This window comes from Lissotriton vulgaris, chromosome 3_1 (genome assembly GCF_964263255.1).
Source record: "Lissotriton vulgaris chromosome 3_1, aLisVul1.2, whole genome shotgun sequence".
In the NCBI taxonomy this organism is placed as follows: Eukaryota; Metazoa; Chordata; class Amphibia; order Caudata; family Salamandridae; genus Lissotriton; species Lissotriton vulgaris.
Window position 1 is genome coordinate 929,935,410 of NC_141689.1, and position 20,381 is coordinate 929,955,790.

The 20,381-nt window shown below is 42.7% G+C and overlaps 1 protein-coding gene across 1 annotated transcript in view; it reads left to right on the forward strand.

Annotated features, from left to right (window-relative positions):
• Positions 1-20,381, forward strand: part of LOC147727232 (annexin A1-like) — a 221,803-nt gene that overhangs the window by 51,051 nt on the left and 150,371 nt on the right. The window lies entirely within an intron of this gene.

The window sequence follows — 20,381 nt, forward strand, 5'->3', positions numbered from 1 at the left end:
GAATATCAGTGATACAGGGATGATTGTTGCAATAGCATTGATCAAAGAAAAATCACAGTAAGGAAATAGAATAAAGTCACCTTTAGCAAAGGCTGTCTGTAACAAGGGGCAAGCATATATATTTAAAAGAGCCACCCTTCTGTAGTAGGAACGCGTAATATAATATATAAAATCATAGAATGATGTAACGAATATTAGTAGGTGTTTATGACTTTCGCCCAATGAAAACCGTGCATCCGATGGTGTCGTCATCGTCCGTGGCTTCTGTTCCTGATTAACACAGTAAACATTCACGCCGGTGCATAGTTAAACAGTGTTACCCTACCAGAAACACAGAGAAAAGTTTGCATGAGAACCTTCTTACCTAAGCAAAAAGCTGTGTTCAATGTCTAGTTCAGCATACATAACATATACCTAAATCATTATTCATCCTAGTAGCCTATGCATTATGAATTCACAGCAGGTTTCATTGTGCTATTAAAAGTGATCTAATATGGTGTAATGAAGCAAAAAGAACATAATCTTGAAGTCAGCATTCTTTAGTAAGATGCTGGTGCTAGGCAAAGTGTCCTAAATAAACGTCTATTTAGCTATGAACAGAGGTAAAAGAAAAAGGCTTGGGCCTGATTACAGGACCACACTTAAGAATGACAGCCTAGTACAACAAATTTCACTGTCTTATATTCCAAATATGTTTAAAATAAGCACATTTTCCCTATGTGTGATTTATCTATGTATTCTTTAAGCAGAATTACAGTGCATTCTAACGAATTCCTATACATTGTAAAGCAAGCACATTTTTTCTACGTGTTATTTTTCTATGTGAAAATATTTTTGTGCTGTTTAAAGCCTTCTAAAGTGCAATTTTAACATCGTCTGCAAGTCAAAAAATTAGTTTATTACACTAGCGTGCAGAGCCATAGCAGCAAATTTTATTTATTGACCGGTGCAGCTGCAAGAGAAGCTGCAAAATACTACATACATTTTTACACTCCCTGTGTTTCCAAGGAGGGTGCTTGTTTCAATTTGGACATTCAGCTTCATAGCTTAAAATATTGCTTTAATCTCAAGGCCAGCCTCAGAGGGCTTTGTTGGTCATGTAATGTCGCATGTACTTTAGGCTCAGAACAATAACACTTCAGCGGATGGTCATTGGATTATATAACTATCTGCAATTGGCTGAAAGGCTGTATTATATTTTTTAGGAAAATAAGTGATGTAATATCATTCATCAACAGTAAGTTTTATCTTACATATTATTCACCTAATGCTGGGGACTGAGCAAGGTTATTCCTAAATCCCATTGCATAGATCCGCACAGATTTCAAGTCAATAAGGATGACACATTTTTAAGATATTAAGGAGGCATTTCAACAACCCGAGTACCAGTTAAAGTAGACAGGTACCTTGACAGGTCATATTTCTCAGTGACAGCAGTGTGACTGTACCAAACAGTAACAACCTTACTTTTCTTGTAGTTCTATGCGTGCATGTTTGTACTTGCTTGGTTGAGAGAGGGCGAATCAACAAAGTGTGAGAGACTGTAGGTGGTGTCACAGAGGAAACGGGTTATAGGGGGTCTCATACAGGAATATATTACGGAAGAAAGTAGAATAATGATGAGAAAATTCAAATGTACATGTGAGCAAATGTATGTTTGTGTGTGGGTGTATGTAAGAAAAATAGGGGAGAGTAAACTAAAGTTGTGGGAGAGAGAGAAGGATGCAAGATGAAATGGGGTGTGAGAAAACACTGGGGGAGGAAGGGTGTGCGCCTAAAGGATGTGTGAGGTAAGAAGGGAGAGCAAGCAGGGTAACTAATCAATTGCATTGAGCAAGGTAGGATATTAAAAGTGAATGGATTGTGGGAAAAAGAGATGTAAAGAGGCATATGGTGTGGTTTCTTGGCCTATTAGGAGGGAAGGCTCTGAAAGAAAGGTACATAGATTATACAGAAAATTGTGAAAGAAAAGAATGAGAGAGGAGGGTGTAGGCAGCAGAGGAAGCTGGGAGATATTAAGAAGTATTAGAACAGAGGATATTTTGGGGCATGTGAGAGAGAAGATGTGTGAGAGGAAGAAGAGTTTGAAAGGTACAGGTCATATTTCTCAGTGACTGCAGTATGATAGAGTCAAAGAGTAACAGCCCTAGTTTTAACAATTTGCCAGAGTGCAGCTTCTCCTTCTCCATGAGGCTTGCCATCAAATTCAATCCACCGCCTAAAGGTTACCTTCAGAGGGTAAAGGAGAGAGCAGAACAAGGCAGAGGCAAAATGTGAGTAAAAAAAGAGAGGAATGGGATGCATAAATGTTGGAAAGTGGATTAGTAGAGATAAGGAACTTTCCACTGGGAATAAGGCCACAAAGACAATTAAAGGGTCAGTCAAGGTTTCAGTAAACTATTCCCTTACTCAACCCTGGGTAGCTGACAATAAGCAGGCAGGCGTAAATTGGAGACAGGCGTGTAAAGCATTTAAAAACACTAATACATTAAATAGGTAGGACACACCACGCAATAAAAATCCAGCTCCAGTTTATAAAAATAGATTACATGCTTATTAATACATAGACACCAAAATGACAAAGATCTAATGTAGGTAGCCAGAGATATGAATTTACTAAAGAATAAACATTTTCTAGTGCTTTTAAACATATAGCGTCACTTTGGAACATCTGGTCGCGATTTACCAGGACAAAGTACAAGTTTGAGGCTGACCCGTTATGGAGCCCTGGTCAGATACAAGCAGGAGGCCTAGGGCAAAAGTTTACTATCACACTTAGTTGTTTTCTCAGGAGCTTTTCCCCTCAAAGTTGAGCAAAGCACTTAATTGGGCCAGATTTGGTGCAGGTTCACAGGCTTTACTTCTTATGAGGCTCCGGTCAAATCTCGGAAGTCTGGCACTCCAGAGCTTTTAGGGAGACAAACCTAAAATCCTGGCTGGGTCGCAGTTGAAGGTATCCAGCTTGACTCTCGACATCAGGTCGGTCACCTTTTGTAGCTTTTTCCAAAAGTTGCCCCAAACTTTCGGGAACATCTTCCTGAAGTCCCTCTTGAGGGTTCAAAGAGTCCAAAACACATATCCAAGGGTCTGAAATCTCCTAGATGTTCCATGGGATGTCTGGACTACAATCCCCACAATGCACATTGTGAAATCCTTAAAAGTCCACTGGACACACTTCAGGATGGGGACTCATGGTGGAGATGATGCAGAAGAGCTCTGTTAGCATATAGCTTGCAGGGAGTCCACTCCATATACTTTCAAAGTCAGGCAAAGTCCATCTGATGCTGAGTTGCACAGTGTGCAGCAGATACAGTCCTTGTAAGTGCAGTCCTCTCGATGCAGGGCAGGGAGTCAGTAGGGTACTCCTTCTTCTTCTTTTCTCTTCTAGCAGCATATCTGAGGAGCTATGTAGCTCTCCAATATTTATTGAGGGTTACTGGGCATCAGACAGGGGGCACTCATGACTAATGGGATGCTGGGTGCCACCCAGATGTATGACCACTTCCTCCAATGATATTCCTATCCCAAAAAGCATAATTCTTTCAAAATCCAGCAAGGAGGAATTCTCTACAGAGGAGCTTGATCCGGCTAACCTGGGCCGGACTGGATGTAGCAGACACTGGGCATTTTCTCTGTGGGCTGGAAAATCGGGGACGGTTTTCTAGCAGTGGGGGACGGTTTTGTTACCTGGTGCCAGTTTTGCAGCAGTGCTGCAATATCAGCCCCCTGTAATAAAAGCAGCAGCAGTGCTAAAATGGCAGCAGTGCTGCTTCTTACTAGCACCTCCCCCGCAGTTGGTCTGCTTCTCACTGGCATCCCCACACCACCTCAGGCTGGTTTCTGCACAATTGCTAGGGCTGGGTTGGGTTCCCAGTCCAGCACTGAGGCTAACCCATCCTACTGGTGTTGCACATTTTCCTAAACAATCCCTTTTCAACTATCTCCGTAATCTACTTACAGAGGCTCTTGTGTAACTGGAAAGGAGGAAGTGACATTCTCCCTTTTAAGTCCCCTTTCTGCCATCCGCCCTGAGAATCTACCTCCCAGTGAACAGGAAATCTATTGTGTCCTCTGACAGGACACTTCACACGTTATCAGGCAGCACTGGCACAGTATGGGAGCAGGCTGGCCAATCAGGAGAGAGCAGCTGGAAAGCTGAACTTTGGCTCACAGAAAAGAAAATACAATAACGTATTTCCTGTAACAGTTATTACAAATCCAACAGCAGCAAATTGTTGGATTTATATTAACTAATCATTTCATGTGGTAAAGTATATTTGTACATGGCTCCTAACAATATTTATAGTTAAATAAAATATTACAATGTTAGCCTACCGAGTCATTCACTACAATGGGGAACAACGGAATTTGCAGTTTTCCCTCACTGGGGCTTATAAATCATCTTTGTAATGTCCCTGCTTACAGTTACAAGGCACCCTATCACTGTAGCAGCTAGGGGAGACCTTGGAGGTGACTTGAGTGTAAAAATAAGGTAGATTAATACTTTAGGAGTACCTTTAAATCCAAAGTCAAATGTGCAAATAATTTCAATTTGAAAGCAGTCTGCAAGGCTGTCTTTTAAATTGACAGCTGGCACCACAGAAGTGCATACTCCAGTGCAGGATATCTACTGGGCGTCTAAACCTTCCGCCTTATTATAAACCAGGGACTTATAGGTGGTTGGAATCCACCTTGCCATACTATCTACAAGGGACTTACAGGGTTCTGTCATTCCCAATTGTAATTATACCAAATTACCATGTACTTTTAATCAAAGCATGGGCCCTGGGTCTGGTTAGCAGAGCCCAGGGCACTGAGTCAGAAAACCAGCATCTAGTGGTCAAAATGGGGCAGAAAGTAAGGGAATGCTGCAAACAGGTCCTGATTTCTCACAACAAGGAGTGTAAGAAATTAATAGAAGATAGGGAAAGAGGAAGAACCAAAAAGGATGTTCTGTTCTTCTGTTTCTATGAGTGGATGTATGTGCTTGTGCGGTTGAGAGAGGATGATTAAACAAAATGTGATAGACTGCAGGTGGTGTCATAGAGGAAGCAGGTGTAAGGGTGTCTTATACAGGAGGGCGTGGCAAAAGAAAGTAGAATAACGACGAGAGAATGAAAGTGTACATGTGTGCGTGTGTGTGTGTTGGTGTGTGCGAGAGAATGAAGGTTAGAAATAGAGCAGGGTAAACTAAAGTTGGTAGTAGAAGTGAGAGGAGGATGCGAGATAGAATGAGGTGTGGGAAACAGTGGGGATGGAAGGGTGTGGGACTAAAGGATGTGTGAGATAAGTATGGAGAGTGATTAATCAAATACATTGTGCAATGTGGGGTGTTAAAAGTGAAAGCATTGTGGAAAACGGAGATGTAAAGAGGCATATAAGGTAGTGTTTTGGTGACATATGGAGGGGAGTTGTGCAAGAAAGGTACGTAGAGTTGAAAGTAAATTGTGAAAGAGAAGGATGAGTGAGGAGGGTCTAGGCAGCTGTAAAAGCAGGGGGGGATGAAGTATGAGGCCAGAGGATATTTCGAGTCATGCGAGAGAGAACAACATGTGCAAGAGGAAAGAGAATATGAAAGATACCTCGATAAAGTACCGCAAAGAGAGTGAAATGCATACTGCTGATATTGTGTATATTTAATCAAACAATAAAGATCCCATAATCAGATAATGTGGAACCCCTGTTACACAGCTGAGAATCACCACCAAAGGTGCCTTGTACGTATCCCTGGAGTTTCCTAAGTCTTATATAATGTCTATTGATGCTCTAGCTACCACCATTGCCTATGCCCAATATTCATATTTCTAAATGCCAAAGGTCCTCCCTCCATTCCCATTCGTATTGTGATACAGCCGTGTTATAGAGGCAGGACATTTTTTTCGTCTAACCCTCCTACTATTATTAGTAGAGATTTATATAGTGCACAGCTCCCAAAAAGGGTTTACCAGCACTGAGCCCTTCACAATACATCAGCTCACACTAGCATTGAGCACTGAATCAAAACACCCAGGTTTTTAGCTGTTCACAAAAGATAGAAAGAAAAAGACGTGATCTTAAAAAAGGTGAAAGTGAGTTCTACAGTTTGGGACCCAAGTAGGAGAAAGCCCGGCCTCGTGGATGAGCTTTCCTCACTCTGGAAACTGAGGAAAGGTTGGAATTGCTGGAGCGCAAGGAGCGACTTGGGTTGTATCTAAGGCAACACCAAAAATCTATGGTAGTCGGGGCTCGTGTTTTACACACACATTCATCTAACAAAGAGCTTTCAAATGAATTGGCCTCAATAGGTAGCCAATGTAGTTTGTGAAGAAGCTTAGATGTAGTTGGGAGTCTAGAAGGCTGCAGAAGATTCTAGCAGCAGCATTTTGGTCTGACAGAAGCTGCTTAGCTTAAGTGAAGTCTTGGACACAACTAGATACTACAAGATTCTAAGATCAAATCTCTAGGGGTTTCAAGTTTCACTTGACTCAACAAGAACAAACAAACTCTACCTCAGAAACCAGCACCCCCCTACAAATGTGAAGCCACATACCTAAGCAGTTGGTTAAAAAAAAAAGAGAGGCACAGTAGTAACGAGTTGGGAGGCACTTCTCTTTTTCTGGGCACCAAACAGGCTTCTGCGATCTAAGTGTGAAAGGGCTTTACCAGCATGTTATTCACATTTACAAGTTAAGCCACTGTGCTCCACTGCAGAGTGAGAGGAAAGTTCCTGCTGAGATTTGCTACTTTTACCGATCCAGCAAACTGCAAAGTCAGCAGGCAAGAGAGAGTAAACAGATTAGGGGCACTATGAAGACAGCATTTTTATTTTTAAATTAACAGTTTCTACTAACATGTATGGAAATGAATGGAAATTATGGTAATTTATCACTGTTAACCAAAGTACCTCAGCAAAAAAAACATGGGGGCATATTCAGGAAAACTGTTGCATTGCTGCGTGAAAACAGCGATGCAATAGTTTTCACTGTGCCCTCCTTGCAACGCAATGGATGCACTGTATTTACTGTGAGGTGCTCAATGTTGCAAGGAGTGACAGGAGCCTCAGCAATCCTGACGTATCTATTGGCGCATAAGTCAAGCATTGCTGGAGTTGTGTTGCAAGCTGACTATTGGAAATGACGCTTTTTGCATGGTTATCCTCAAACTTTTTGCTTCTTCCTCCTGTTCTTTCCGGACCTGTTTTTGTTGGTTTTAGGACTCTGGGCATCTTACCACTGCTGATCAGTACTAACGTGCATATGCTCTCTGAGTAAATTATGTTATGAGTTGGTGTTTCCATGATTTGCATACTTGATTTACTAGTATGTCCCCAGTACCTTGCACTGAGAGTGCCAGGGCCTGTAAATCAAATGCTACTAGTGGGCCTGCAGCACTGCCTGTGCCCCCCAAAGACATAGCCCTGTAAAGGTAACTGGGACCTGCCACTGATGAGTCGGCGCGCAGATTGTAATTGCCAAGTCAATTTGACAAGTGCAGCCACTTGCTAGGCCCTCATCTTCCCTTTTCTTACATATAAGACACTTTTAAGGTAGGCCCAACGTACCTCTGTGGCAGAGTGCAATGTCCTGGTAGAGAATGACAGTGCATTTTATTTTTCACTATGGCTTAGTAAAGATGATTTTTTGGTTCTGTGTTTGAGAACACCACTTTTAGAAAGTATGTATTTTCTTGCTTAGCCAACCTGTTTGCATCTGCTGGGTTTGTGGTTTGACTGTCTGGCCTTTGAGTGACAGGGGCTGGGGAGGTGCATCCTCTCAGACAGCCACCAAGGGGTGGGGGTTGATGTGTGTCCTGCCTTTCCTGAATGAGTCAGGGCTGGGCTGAATAGACCTGGGCTGCTTTCAGAGTAGGGGGGGGGATTCTCACTAGCACCTGCATAGGTCCGGTTTGCATTTGGAGTGGTGGGAGGAGATTTACCTTGCACCCGAATAGACCCTGTCTGCCTTGGACAATGCTGTCTCCACCTCTTGCCGGACAGCTGCATCAGAGGACAGAACTAGTTTTGCAGATCACAGCGTCTCTCTACACTAAGATAACAAAATAATTTGCTGTATGAATATCAGGGCCCTGGCCCCAGTATTTTAGATTACTGTTGAACTAAGGAACCAGCCAGGAAGAAGGGCTGGAAAAGCTGTCACAAGGAACTGCCACTATGCTGCCTGCTCTGCTGTGTTGGCCTCCTGGTTGCTGCTTCTGTCTTGGACAAGGAAAGGTCTGGATTGTACTTTCATCATCCTGCTGTTAGAGTTTTCTCCAAGGTCTTGAAGTATAGCAGTCTCAGGGATAGAAAAGACTTCAGAGAGAACCTGCTGGAATCAAGGAACCTGCCAAGAAGAAGAGCTGGAAGAGCTGCCAGGAGGTGTACTGCCCATTTGCTGTGTTGTTGCTTTGTTGGGTTGGCATGCAGTTGCTACTTCTGCCTTGGGAAGTGAAATAACTGGACTGAACTTTCTTTTACTTGTGCTGTGTATCTTCAAGGGCTTGAAGTAGAACTTGAACTCCTGTTCTGAAGTCTCAAGGACTGCAAAGACTTCAGAAATCTCTGGGTACAACTTCTGAAACCGCAGTTTCAATTGCCACAAAGAAGGGAAACGCAACCGACTACGTCAGTGACTCTGTTGCTGGCTCTGTGTCCTGATGGCACAGCAGAAGATGCCATCTGCATCTCGCACCGTAGCCCTGGTCTCACCGGCGACGACAACCGAAACCCCCACAGAGCCGCTGTTTGCACCTTTACCTGTGAACATCACACTTCACACTGCCTGGCTTCGCTTAAGTATCCTGGTCTCACTGGACTACCACCGCGAGCTCCTGCTAACCAGCTCTGTCGCTTACACTGCAACCTATATCACCGCATTGAGCACTGCCTCACCCTGAATCTCACCAATACCGTCTGGACAATCGTCACCGAGCCACTTCCTGCACTGCATGAAGGGGGCACCACACACTGCACAGTTTCCATTTGGCAATGCAACTGCAACAGTTGCCATGACCTGTTCCCACCAACGTCACAGCCGCAAGAAAAAAGGTACTGTTTCTGGGTCTGTCCACGCTTTCGCTGGCCCCTACCGACACCATCGGCCTGAACTGTATGACTCTTTTCAGCATCAAGGTAGCCCCGGACGGAGCTACCGACTCTTAGGAACTGTGTTTTTTTAGGTATTTCTGCAAAGCATATATTTTTTGGTACCGTATGTTGGATTCTTATCGTTTTGGTCTTGTTTTGGATATATAAAAAAATTATATTTTTCTAAACTGTTGTGGTGTCCATTTTTAGTGTTTTCACTGTATTACTGTTAGTTATGTGCAAATGTTCTACACGCTGCCTCTAAGATAAGGTAAGATGACCGGACAGCTCCTGCCAAGCTAACAAAGAGGCGGGCAGGGGTTAATTTATGAATGTAACTCCCTTACCCTGACTAGGAAGAAGGGTCTCTATTTGGACAAAGGTACCTCCCTCTGCCAACTATATACCCCCTATGCTAACAATGAGGCATCTCAGAAATGCATTAGGCAGGCCCACACACATAGGAGTGTATCACCCTTACGCCTGCTATGTGGAAGGTGTAAGATTTTAATGTAATAGCATCCTAGAAGTGGTGCAGTGAAATCTGATAGATTTCACATCACCACACCCCTGAGGTTTTTATATTGCGTGTGAATGCCCACCCTGCATAAATTATACTTGACTCAGGTATAGTGGGGTGCAGGGTTTTACAAGGTGATGCATTGTAGCGCATTGTTTACACTGCCGATGCCCCACAAAAAAGGACGCAACGGCAGCGCAAAAGTGTCGCAAGGGGCTCATAAATAAGCCCCCATGCCTTTTTCTTATGGTATGACATATTCAATTGTAGAGCCCTTGTTCACAACACTTCTTGCCACTTTAAAATACGAAATACCACAACAGGTATACACTGTAAGATTGACAGGCCCATTGGGATCTGTCTAATAAAATAAAAGCTAACCATTGGTTAAACAGCCATGTTTTTAGTGAAAATCGCTAGGTTTGGTTCTCTGGAGATAAATTATGTAAAATGTGTCTCAGCATTTATAATGTAGCTCAAGGTGAAAAAAGATATATATTGTAATTCAATAAAAATGAAATAATTTAAACGATTCAAAAATCTATCTGTGCCTCATGTCTGATTTGCACCTAGTCTGGGCTTTGTGTGCACTATCAACAATAGAAAGGTTGGTCTGTTAGTCAGTGCAAACACTGGTATGTTGAAACAAACTTCGTTACATAAGATTTATGGATGCAACTTTTTTAATACAGTAAAACTGGATTGTACAATTAGGATAGAGAAGAACACAATGGAAGTGTGTGTACTTTTATGCAAACAATGAGTACATCATTGAAATTCCACAGACAACAGAAACTAGGCTGGAATCAGTAATGTATGGATGTGTCTGAAAGTCGGAGGTGCTTACCTTCACTTGCCAGCTTATTCCTTGCACATGGTATCCCCCCAGCATTTTTGATCAATATCATATATATGAATCGCTAACTTTAAAGCAGTATTTTAAACAGATTTCCTACAAAAGTAAACATATTTTTCTTCAATGTTCTAGAAAAATGTACTACCCAGTTCACATAGAATTTTATACATTTCTGCGTGAGTGACAAAGTCAATCTGGGACCCCAATAAATCATGATTGACATCCGGAGATCTCCACTGAGGCATTACTGGAATTCAGGGGCCCAACGTTAAACATTTTCAATTATTTCAACCTCAAAACAATTCACAAAAGATACTGAAACTAACAGTCATTTGGCTGATTAAATATTGTATTTAATTCACAAACAAATATAAAAAAATCTAAAGTGTAATTTTAATAGAAGGTTTGAAGTTTTCTAAATCTGTGTCCACTCATTGCCATACTATATTCTGTTTGATACACTTGCACTGCTACAACAAATCATTCTGAGAATACTAACTTGAATTTTAGCCTTCTATTTCAGATTCTTTCACATTTACAGGTCGTTTTACAATTTTCGATTGTACATTTTGCTTCTCCATTTATACACGCTTTATAAATCTGTTAATTAACTGTTGATTCATTTTCTGAGGGTTCACAGACACCCTGGCTTCCAGGGATCTCCGGATCACAGGCTAAGAATCACTGGTCTGATGTATAAATGTCAGTGTCTAATTAGTACAGTCTGCTATGTAAAGAAATATTTACCATTTTAGTTCAGATTGTAACTTTTTCCCTTTTTAAGATACAAGCATTACAAAAGTAATTTGATCGACTTCACACGGTTAAACATCCAGGTATCTATTATGAAAATGCTAGGGTTAAGCTGCAGGTTACATTTGGAGAACATTTGGAGAACCGGGCCTTATAGGCCTGGCGGCACAGGGTACGCCTTAAATCCCCGAGTTCACCTGCCTTGTCGGACAGAGACACAAGACACTCTGTTAGGCGTTGAAAACCAGCTTTATTAGCTGCAGCTAAGCACAGTTGTCCCAGAAGTACAGAGTAGGTTCTCAGGAGACTGCCACTTTATTTCATGGCGCACAATCTTTTATAGGACACTTATTTACAACGTATACTCCCAATACATACAAAGCGAGCCAATAGGAAAAGTGGGAAACAAACTATCAGGTGTCCCAAATACGCCCCTCTTTCAGACCCTGTGTGTCACCCCTCCCCATAAATTAATCAGTGCTAGTGCCTATAATCCAATTTGCAGGTGGCAGGACGTATTTGTGTGCCTCAAAGGATAGTTGTGTAACAAAAGAATAGAAGGAGAGAATAGCGAAGGCCAGTCGGATAAGATAAAGTAAGGAAAGAATAAGGGAAGACAAATAGTCAGTCGAGACAGGGCTCAATCAACCCAGACATGGATTAGTGAACTCGGCCAGACCCTGACATCAGTTTCGTAAACAAGGGCAGGGGGTTACTTTTTAACCGAAGAGACACGTAGCAGCTGGAAAAAGCAAAAACACACTGTTCGCCGTGCTGCCTGAGTGAGGGCAACACAAAATGGTGACGAGACACAAAATGGCGGCCAAATACGGGACGGAGTCGGAAACAAAAGAACCTCAGACCCTCCTTTTGCCATTACTCAGGCAAAACACAAAGGACTCAAGTTAATCTGAGTCGATGTCAATGGCCATCAGGTCGTCGAGCTGTTGCAGCAACATCATTTTAATGTTCTCTGTTTTCTGTGACACAGGCCTTGGGACACACATGGTGGCAAAAAGACCACAGATGGCAGGGTCACAGTGTAAACAAAGACAACAAGAGAAAATGATGGCCAAAACCATTCCAAGAAAGGATAATACCTTCCATCCTCATGTGGTCAGTCGTCCCCAAAACTATTCTATCACAGTCCAATCTCCTGTGTCCTGGTGTATAGACTCAGAAATTACATGCAATTTGGAGATGGCTTGGTATACCGTAAGGGCATTATCAGGAATATAAATGCAGCAACTAGACCCGATCAATTTACAGACTCCTCCACGATCTGCAAGGACAATGTCTAAAACCATCCTATTCTGCAAAGTCATAAGGCGATCCGCCTGAAGTTCGGCGGTTAGATTACTCAAGGCTCCAGAAGTTACGTTTATGGTAGCCTCAACAACGCGAACTAACTGTCTAATGTTTCTGCGATTGGCCATTGGGCCCCAGAAAGGAACTATCCCTTTGATAAAGTCACCTCCTTCTTGTCCTGCTGTGTCCTTAGAATCAATAACCCCTCTGCCTTATCTTTTTCTATGATGACCTGAAGGAGCAGTATATGTCGGAGGGAGAAGAAAAGCCACAGAACAAGTTCCTGAAAAGTAGGTAGGAAGCCGCGTGTAGGCTCTGTCATGACAGACAAAATATGTGCCTTGTGATGGCACTAACGGTGAAGAAATCTGGGGTGAATAGATGTATGTATGGGAACAAACACTCTTTTTCTGTTGGTTTTTAATATTTTGGCCATTTATCGGCAGACAGAAATTACCTCGATGAAGTACGATCCAAATTGGTGGGGATCTCCTTCGTCTAGCCTTATCTGTAAGGCTAGTAACATAACGAGTCACGTACCAACCATCATACGCTCGGTTCTCCTAATTTGCTCATGTTCTGGGAGTGTATGGAACTGATGCGGGGAGGCAGTAGTAGGCAAAGACAAAGAAGCAGAAGTTGGAACAGGTGCTTGCTGCATAGTGTGAACAACCCAACCCACACAAGCCAATAAAATACATGAACATATTAAAATACATAAGGTTACGCCACATGGACTAACCAACAATTTCTTATATTTACTTTTCATTTCTTGCTTCTTATCATTCTTTTCCAATTTAATATCTATTCTCTAAGGCGTTGCTTACGGCAATCTTCCTAGATCACTTAGCTGTGATTATTAGCCGTCCTATGACACTGCAAGGCTGCAGACCTACTGTCACTACTCAGGTCACATCCTAAGACTCCTACCGTGACCCTGCAACTTGATGGATAGTGAAAAGAAAAATGTCTCTCAGAAGTGTAACCAGAAAAAGGAGAAAGAGAAGGAAAAAAAATGCAATTGTCCTTAATAGATCTGGGTCTTAAGTCGTACCGAATCTTATCAGGTACCGTTTGCTCTTGAAACAAAGTCTCTGAATTTACTGTGTTCAATCGCATATGTGATGGTACAGCTTCTTGCAACACGTCGTCGTCTTCTTTCTCAGAGTTCGTCCAATCCAGACGTGCACTACTGAAAGGTACAAACCGAGGGACCCTTTCGCTCTCAATGTCACCTATACCCTTGCGGACCCACTGGTCAAAAGGCAAAGCCAAAGGTACTCTTTTGCAGTGCACGCCATGAACCCAATTCTTCTTTCGGACGACCTTTACTGCCGTACGTGTTGCCAGTAGTACTTGCCGAGGCGACCCCCAACGAGGTTCCACATTTTTTTTCCTCTGAAAATTCTTCAGGCAAACCCAGTCTCCGGGTTGAATGGAATGACATGGATCTGCAGATGCCTCCGGCAAAGCGTTTTGAACCTGTTGGTGAAGAATACGCAATTTAGTGGTGAGGTCCTGTAAATAGTCAATAAACATAGGATACGGGATGTCAGAGTACTTTTTAGGTCGAGGGACTCCCAGACGTTAGCTGGGTGCCCAAAAACGACCTCATATGGGCTGAGTCCTAAACAAGAATGTACAGTTGTTCTCGTAGATAAAAGTGCCAAAGGTAAAGCGTCGGGCCAAGCAAGACCCGTGCTGGCTTGAATCTTTGCCAGTTTGAGCTTGAGAGTGCCATTATAGCACTCTACCAAACCTGCTGACTGAGAGTGGTTTGCCGCATGGAATTTCTGCCTAATGCCAAGACCCGCACACACCTTCTGCATAATTTGGCCTACAAATTAACTTCCATTGTCACTCCAGACAATTCGCGGCAAACCAAACCTCAGGAAGAATTCCTTCAAAAGGACTTTGGCAGTAGACAAAGCAGTATTGTCCTTTAGGGGGTAGGCCTCTATCCATCTGGAAAAGGCTCACACCACCACCAGAACATACTTGAAGTTATTACAACGTTCCATATGAATGTAATCAATTTGTAATACCTCAAAAGGATACATAGGGGGAGCAAAATGACCTGCTGGAGTTGGGGTTCCCTTTCCTGGATTATGCATCAAACAAACGATACAATGCTTCACCACATTCTCCACACATTTAGGAATTCCTTCATTCTGCCATACTGGAGCCAGGAGTTTGCATATCCCTTTCGCACTGATGTGGGCTGGACCATGCGCCATAGTAACTACAGGCAGTACATAGGCGTCTGGTAACAGCCAACGCTGATGTTCTGACAATTCCGTCCAACACCCTTTCGCATCCAACATTCCTGTACTTTCTCTCCAGTTACTCAATTCCTTTTCAGTAGCCTCTTCTTGAATCATTCTTACACTTTGTTTAGGTGTCCTCACACATTCCTCCTTCTCTGACCCATCTTGCAGGGCCTGCAACACACATGCGACTCGTAGCATCATTCGCTGTTTCTTTTGATACCTCATCTGCAAAAGCATTCCCGCTGCCCACATCATCAGTAATCTTTTTATGTACACTACACTTCACTATCGCTATATGGGTAGGCAAAGCAAGTGATTCGAGAAGGTCAGTTACCAACTGACCATGCTGTATCTTAGTCCCATGGGAAGTAAAGAATCCTCTTTCCTTCCACAAACGACCGAAACTATGAACCGCGCCAAAGGCGTATTGGCTATCCGTGTAAACATTCACTCTCTTTCCCTTAGCCAGCACACACGCTCTCGTCAGGGCAATCAGTTCAGCTGCTTGGGCTGAATTCTGTATAATGCGTGCTGTCTTCACTACCGTATACAAGGTGGTAACAGCATAGGCTGCAGTGGTCTTGCCATTAGGAAGCTTGAAACAAGACCCATCCAACCATGGGATCCCATCCGGGTCCACAAGTGGTGTGTCTTTTAAGTCTATTCTGCCTTTCGTTTCCTCCTCTGTTCGGAGAAAACAATCATGCTGTTCATGAGTGTCTTTCTCTTCTGGAATGGGTAACAATGTTGCTGGATTCAAAGTATTACACCGCTTGATGTAATGTAATGTAAAATAGCTCTTCTATAGCGCATTCTATCACTCCAAGGAGCATCTTGGCGCTTAATACCAACCCAGAATGGAAAAGGTGGTTAGCTGGAGCAATTCCCAAGGACTAAATCCTTTACACTAAAGCTCTACAGGCAGCATCGGTAAGCGTGAAGACCCAGGTCTTCAAGGCTTTCCTGAAGAGAGATTCTGATGAAATTTGCCGGAGCGAAAGAGGCAATTTGTTCCATTCTCTGGAACCTAACACCGCAATGGATTTTCCACCTTTGGTGGCTAGTCTGAATTTCGGGACAACTAACAGATTCAGGTTAGAGGATCTCAGATTCCGAGTGGGGAGGTGACGTTTGAAATTTTTTGAGAGATACCTGGGTCCTTGTGAGTGATAGGCTCTGAAAGTAATAATCAAGATTTTAAATAGGATGCATTTATGAATGGGAAGCCAGTGAAGGGCATGTAGTGCGGCTGAGGCGGATGATTTCCTGGGCCAGCCCAGGACCAGGCGGGCGGTGGCATGCTGGACCATCTGCAGCCTGTGGAGCACGGACTTATTGGCTCCCGCATACAGGCTGTTGCAGTAGTCCAGTCTTGATGTAATAAGTGCCACCGCTACCGTTTTCCTAGTTGACAGTGGGAGGAGGTCGAAGAATTTTCTAAGCATTCTGATGATATAGAAGCATGTGCTGGCCACCCCAATGGCTTGTTGCTTGAATGACAATGCGTCATCAAACTTGACATCCAAGTTGCGGGCAGAAGAGATGGTATTTGGGGGAGATCAGCATCTTCAGGCCACCACTGCTTAGGGGAGAACAGATTTTGCGGACCAAACAGTAAGATTTCTGTTTTCCCAGAATTGCACTTGAGATGGTTAGTCTTCATCCATTCAAATGTGGCAGTCAGGCAAGTTTTAAGGTTTTCTTCAGCTCCTGGCAGCTCCCTGTCAAGTGCCAGGATAAGCTGCGTATCGTCAGCGTAGGATATAGTACAGATCTGATATGAGGAAATGAGCTCGATCAGGGGTACCATATAAAGATTGGAAAGTACAGGGCTCAAGCTAGAGCCCTGAGGTACCCCTGTGCTGATGGATTTTTCATCGGAGCTGAATTCGCCCAACACCGTGACTTGTCGTCTTAGACTGAGGAAGTTTTTAAACCAGTCCAGCACTACACCTCCTATCCTTGAGCTGAGTAGACGGTCAATCAAGATGGTGTGGGAGACTGTATCGAAGGCCGCCGATAGATCGAGTAGTATCAAGACGGCCTTCTTCCCTTGGTCCATGGCGGTACGCAGGGATTCAGCAGAGAACAGGAGGGCAGTTTCGGTCGAGTGCTTGGACCTGAAGCCAGACTGATTAGTATGCAGGATGTTATTATCTTCCAAGAATGTTGTAAGTTGACTGTTGACAAAAGATTCAGTTAGTTTAGACAGCACAGGCAGCAGTGAAATAGGACGCAAGTTGGAAAGAATCGTGGGGTCAGATAAAGGTTTTTTCTGGAGAGGTTTGACCGCGGCTAATTTCCATTCAGGTGGGATCTCTGCAGTCGCCAGAGATGAAATGATAATACTATTGACAATGGGATTTACCTCATTGACCAAGGCTCTTAAAAACATGGGAGGACAGGGATCGAACGGTGATCCTGATTTGCTGGACAAAATGGCCTGATGTGATTCCTCTAAAGAGATAGGTGTAAAAGCATTGAGATGGGGCTTGTTTGGGTCACTCTTTCTATTTGATTCCATCCTTTCATTGTCGAGAGAGGTCGGGGTTGGTGGAGGGAAATCCTTGACAATAGCTTTAATTTTGTTTTCAAAATAATCGGCGATAGAGTTGCAAAGGGGTAGAGAGGGAGGGATATCCTGTGCAAGTGCTCTAGGATTAGTAAAGTTATTGACAATCCTGAATATTTCTTTTTGTCCGTTTCCCAAGGAGGCAATAGCCTCTAAGAATTGAGCTTTTTTTGCTAATTTAATTGAGGCATGATACTGCCTACGTGCTACTTTATAGATCCTGCGGGCATCTTCCTCATAATTTCTGCGCCATCTGCACTCTAATGATCTTACTCTACCTAATTCAGTCTTCAGGGTGGGGGAGAACCACGGGGCGCTCCTTTTCTTTTTGGTGCCACCTGAAGTTTTCACATTCATCAGGTCTGACTGCTTACTTAAAGCTGTGATCCAGTTACAGAAATGCTTATTGTCTGTCGTGGTCTGGCCGGATAATATGGGTTTGGTCTCTATTACTTTCGTTAGAAGATCTGGTTGAGCAAGTACTTTTTTCCAATCAAGTTTGTTACCTCCCACAGTTCTTTTTTTTGTGTTTCCTTGGATATTATAATTCAGATTAGAAGTCAGGCCAAAAGGAATGAATTTGTGGTCTGACCACATGTTAATTTCCATAGGGACATTCTGACAAGGCTACAGCTCGAACGGCTGAACGGAATTACACCAGATTTGACAAAATGGTAGGGAGTAGTATGGAGCAGTGCCTTTTGTATGTTTGGTGTAAATCCCTCCAGTAGTTCTTGAGAAAATTGAATGTGAAATGTAGCCCAATGCAATTTTCCATAGGACCTTTAGACACAGTTACAGCCCAAATGGCTGAATGGAATTACTGCAAACTTGGCAAAATTGTAGAGCCTGGTATGCAGAAGTGCCTTTTGTACAGTTGGTGAAAATCCCTCCAGTAATTGTTGAGAAAATCGACTTTTTTCAAATTATATATCTATGGGCGGGACACACAGGGCGCCCGTGCGTGCACCATCCTTGCACTGTCCTTGCACGTGCGCAGACCTTAGCGTGCGCGAGCTGCATGCTGATTGGCTGCTAATGTCTGTCAACAGAAATTGTTGGCAGCCATCTTGTGCCTCAGTAGACTCAGGCACAGGAAAGCAGAAAAACAAACATGTAGAACTCAAAAAGGGGGCAGGGTAGAAGTACCCTGACCCCCCTAGGCCTGCTCGGGGGTCCCACAAGGACCCCGAAGGCCCCCCCCCAATTTTTTTTTTTTGGGGGGGGGGGGGGGAATCACGGGGTCCAGCACTGTGCGCGCATCCCGCGATTTTTCAAAAAAAAAATATTTTTCAAAAAAAAAAATTGGGGGGGCCTAGGGGGTCCTTGTGGGACCCCCTGAGCAGGCCTAGGGGGTCAGGGTGCTTCTACTCGGCCCCCTTTGCATCTTTTGCACCTTTGTTTCACTGCTTTCTTGTGCCTTGGTTGTACTGAGTCACAAGATGGCTGCCAACACTTTCTGGTTTGGAGTGTTGACAGACAGTGGCAGCCAATCAGCATGCCTTTCACAGGAAAGCAGCATGCTCATTGGTTGTCAACACTTCTAACCAGGAAGTGTTGGCATTCATCTTGTGCTAGGTAGACAGAGGCACAAAAGAAGCAGAAAAAATAAACGTGTAGAACGTAAAAAGGGGGCAGGGTAGAAACACCCTGACCCCGTAGGGCTGCTCAGGTGGTCCCAGAAGGATATTTACATATTTAAACGTTATCCGCTAATAGAATTAGCATTTAGAAAACCTTTGAAATGTATTGAAAAAAACTATAGGTTTCACGCCTGACATAGTTAGGAATTAGCATTTAAAAAGTGGTCCCAGAAGGATATTAACATATTTAAACGTTATCCGCTAATAGAATTAGCATTTAAAAAACCTTGCAAATTCACTTAAAAAAACATAGGTTTCAGGTCATATATAGTTAGGAATTAGCATTTAAAAAACCTTGCAAATTCACTTAAAAAACCATAGGTTTCAGGTCATATATAGTTAGGAGTTAGCATTTAAAAAAACCTTTGAAATTGCTCCTATATAGTTAGTTGTACTAATAATATTTCGGGCACCCGCAATCCACTGCTGATGATGTCACATATTACATCATTCATGACATGGTCAGTGACATCACTGATGACATCTCAAATGACATCAATGATGACATCACTGTGACAATCACATACACCTTTTCATACACTAGTAAAATCTTTCATCACTCTTTGTAAAATACAGAGTATCATATTTGAATCCATTGACACAGCAATACAAGTATCTAAAAACCCACTCATTGATTCCTAGATGTATACACAAATCTAATCACTTACCTGTAGATTCACTCATACATGCTGTCAATGATCAATAGAACACTATCAAAAATACTTATACACCTATATCGACATTACACACCAAAACACAACCTATTCATATATGAAGTTATCCTACTCACTTATGCAAACAATGGATCATACTTACATACTTACTTTGCTACACACTTATACAAACACCACTTCATCTATTTCTTTAGATAGTAAGTCAAATTTAGTGTAGAATAAAATCATTATTACAAGTATACAGTTATCCATACAGTCACACACACAATCATTGAGTCTTATGTATACTTATTTATATACAACAATTGACACATACACTGCCTTTTATTTTTCTAGTTTATCTACTGAATCAACTATTCACACATCTTTGGGCAGTCACACACCCACCACCGAACCACACACACATTCACTCTCCCATACAAATTCTCAGTTAACTAATCAATAACTAATATAGACTTTCACATAGCTAGTAACCAACTGGAGAACCAGTTTACACAACAACTGACAAAGTGATGCAGATATTCACACAGTTTAGTCACTATCCACTATATTTAGTGAGACACCATAAATTGTTAAAGTCCTCCATCCAAATATTTATTTTTATATATCCACTCATACTTCAAAGCAAATTTCTATATATATAACGCATATGTAAATAACGAAGCAAACCACATTCACTGGATGATGTCATCAGTGATGTCATCATTGATGTCATTTGAGA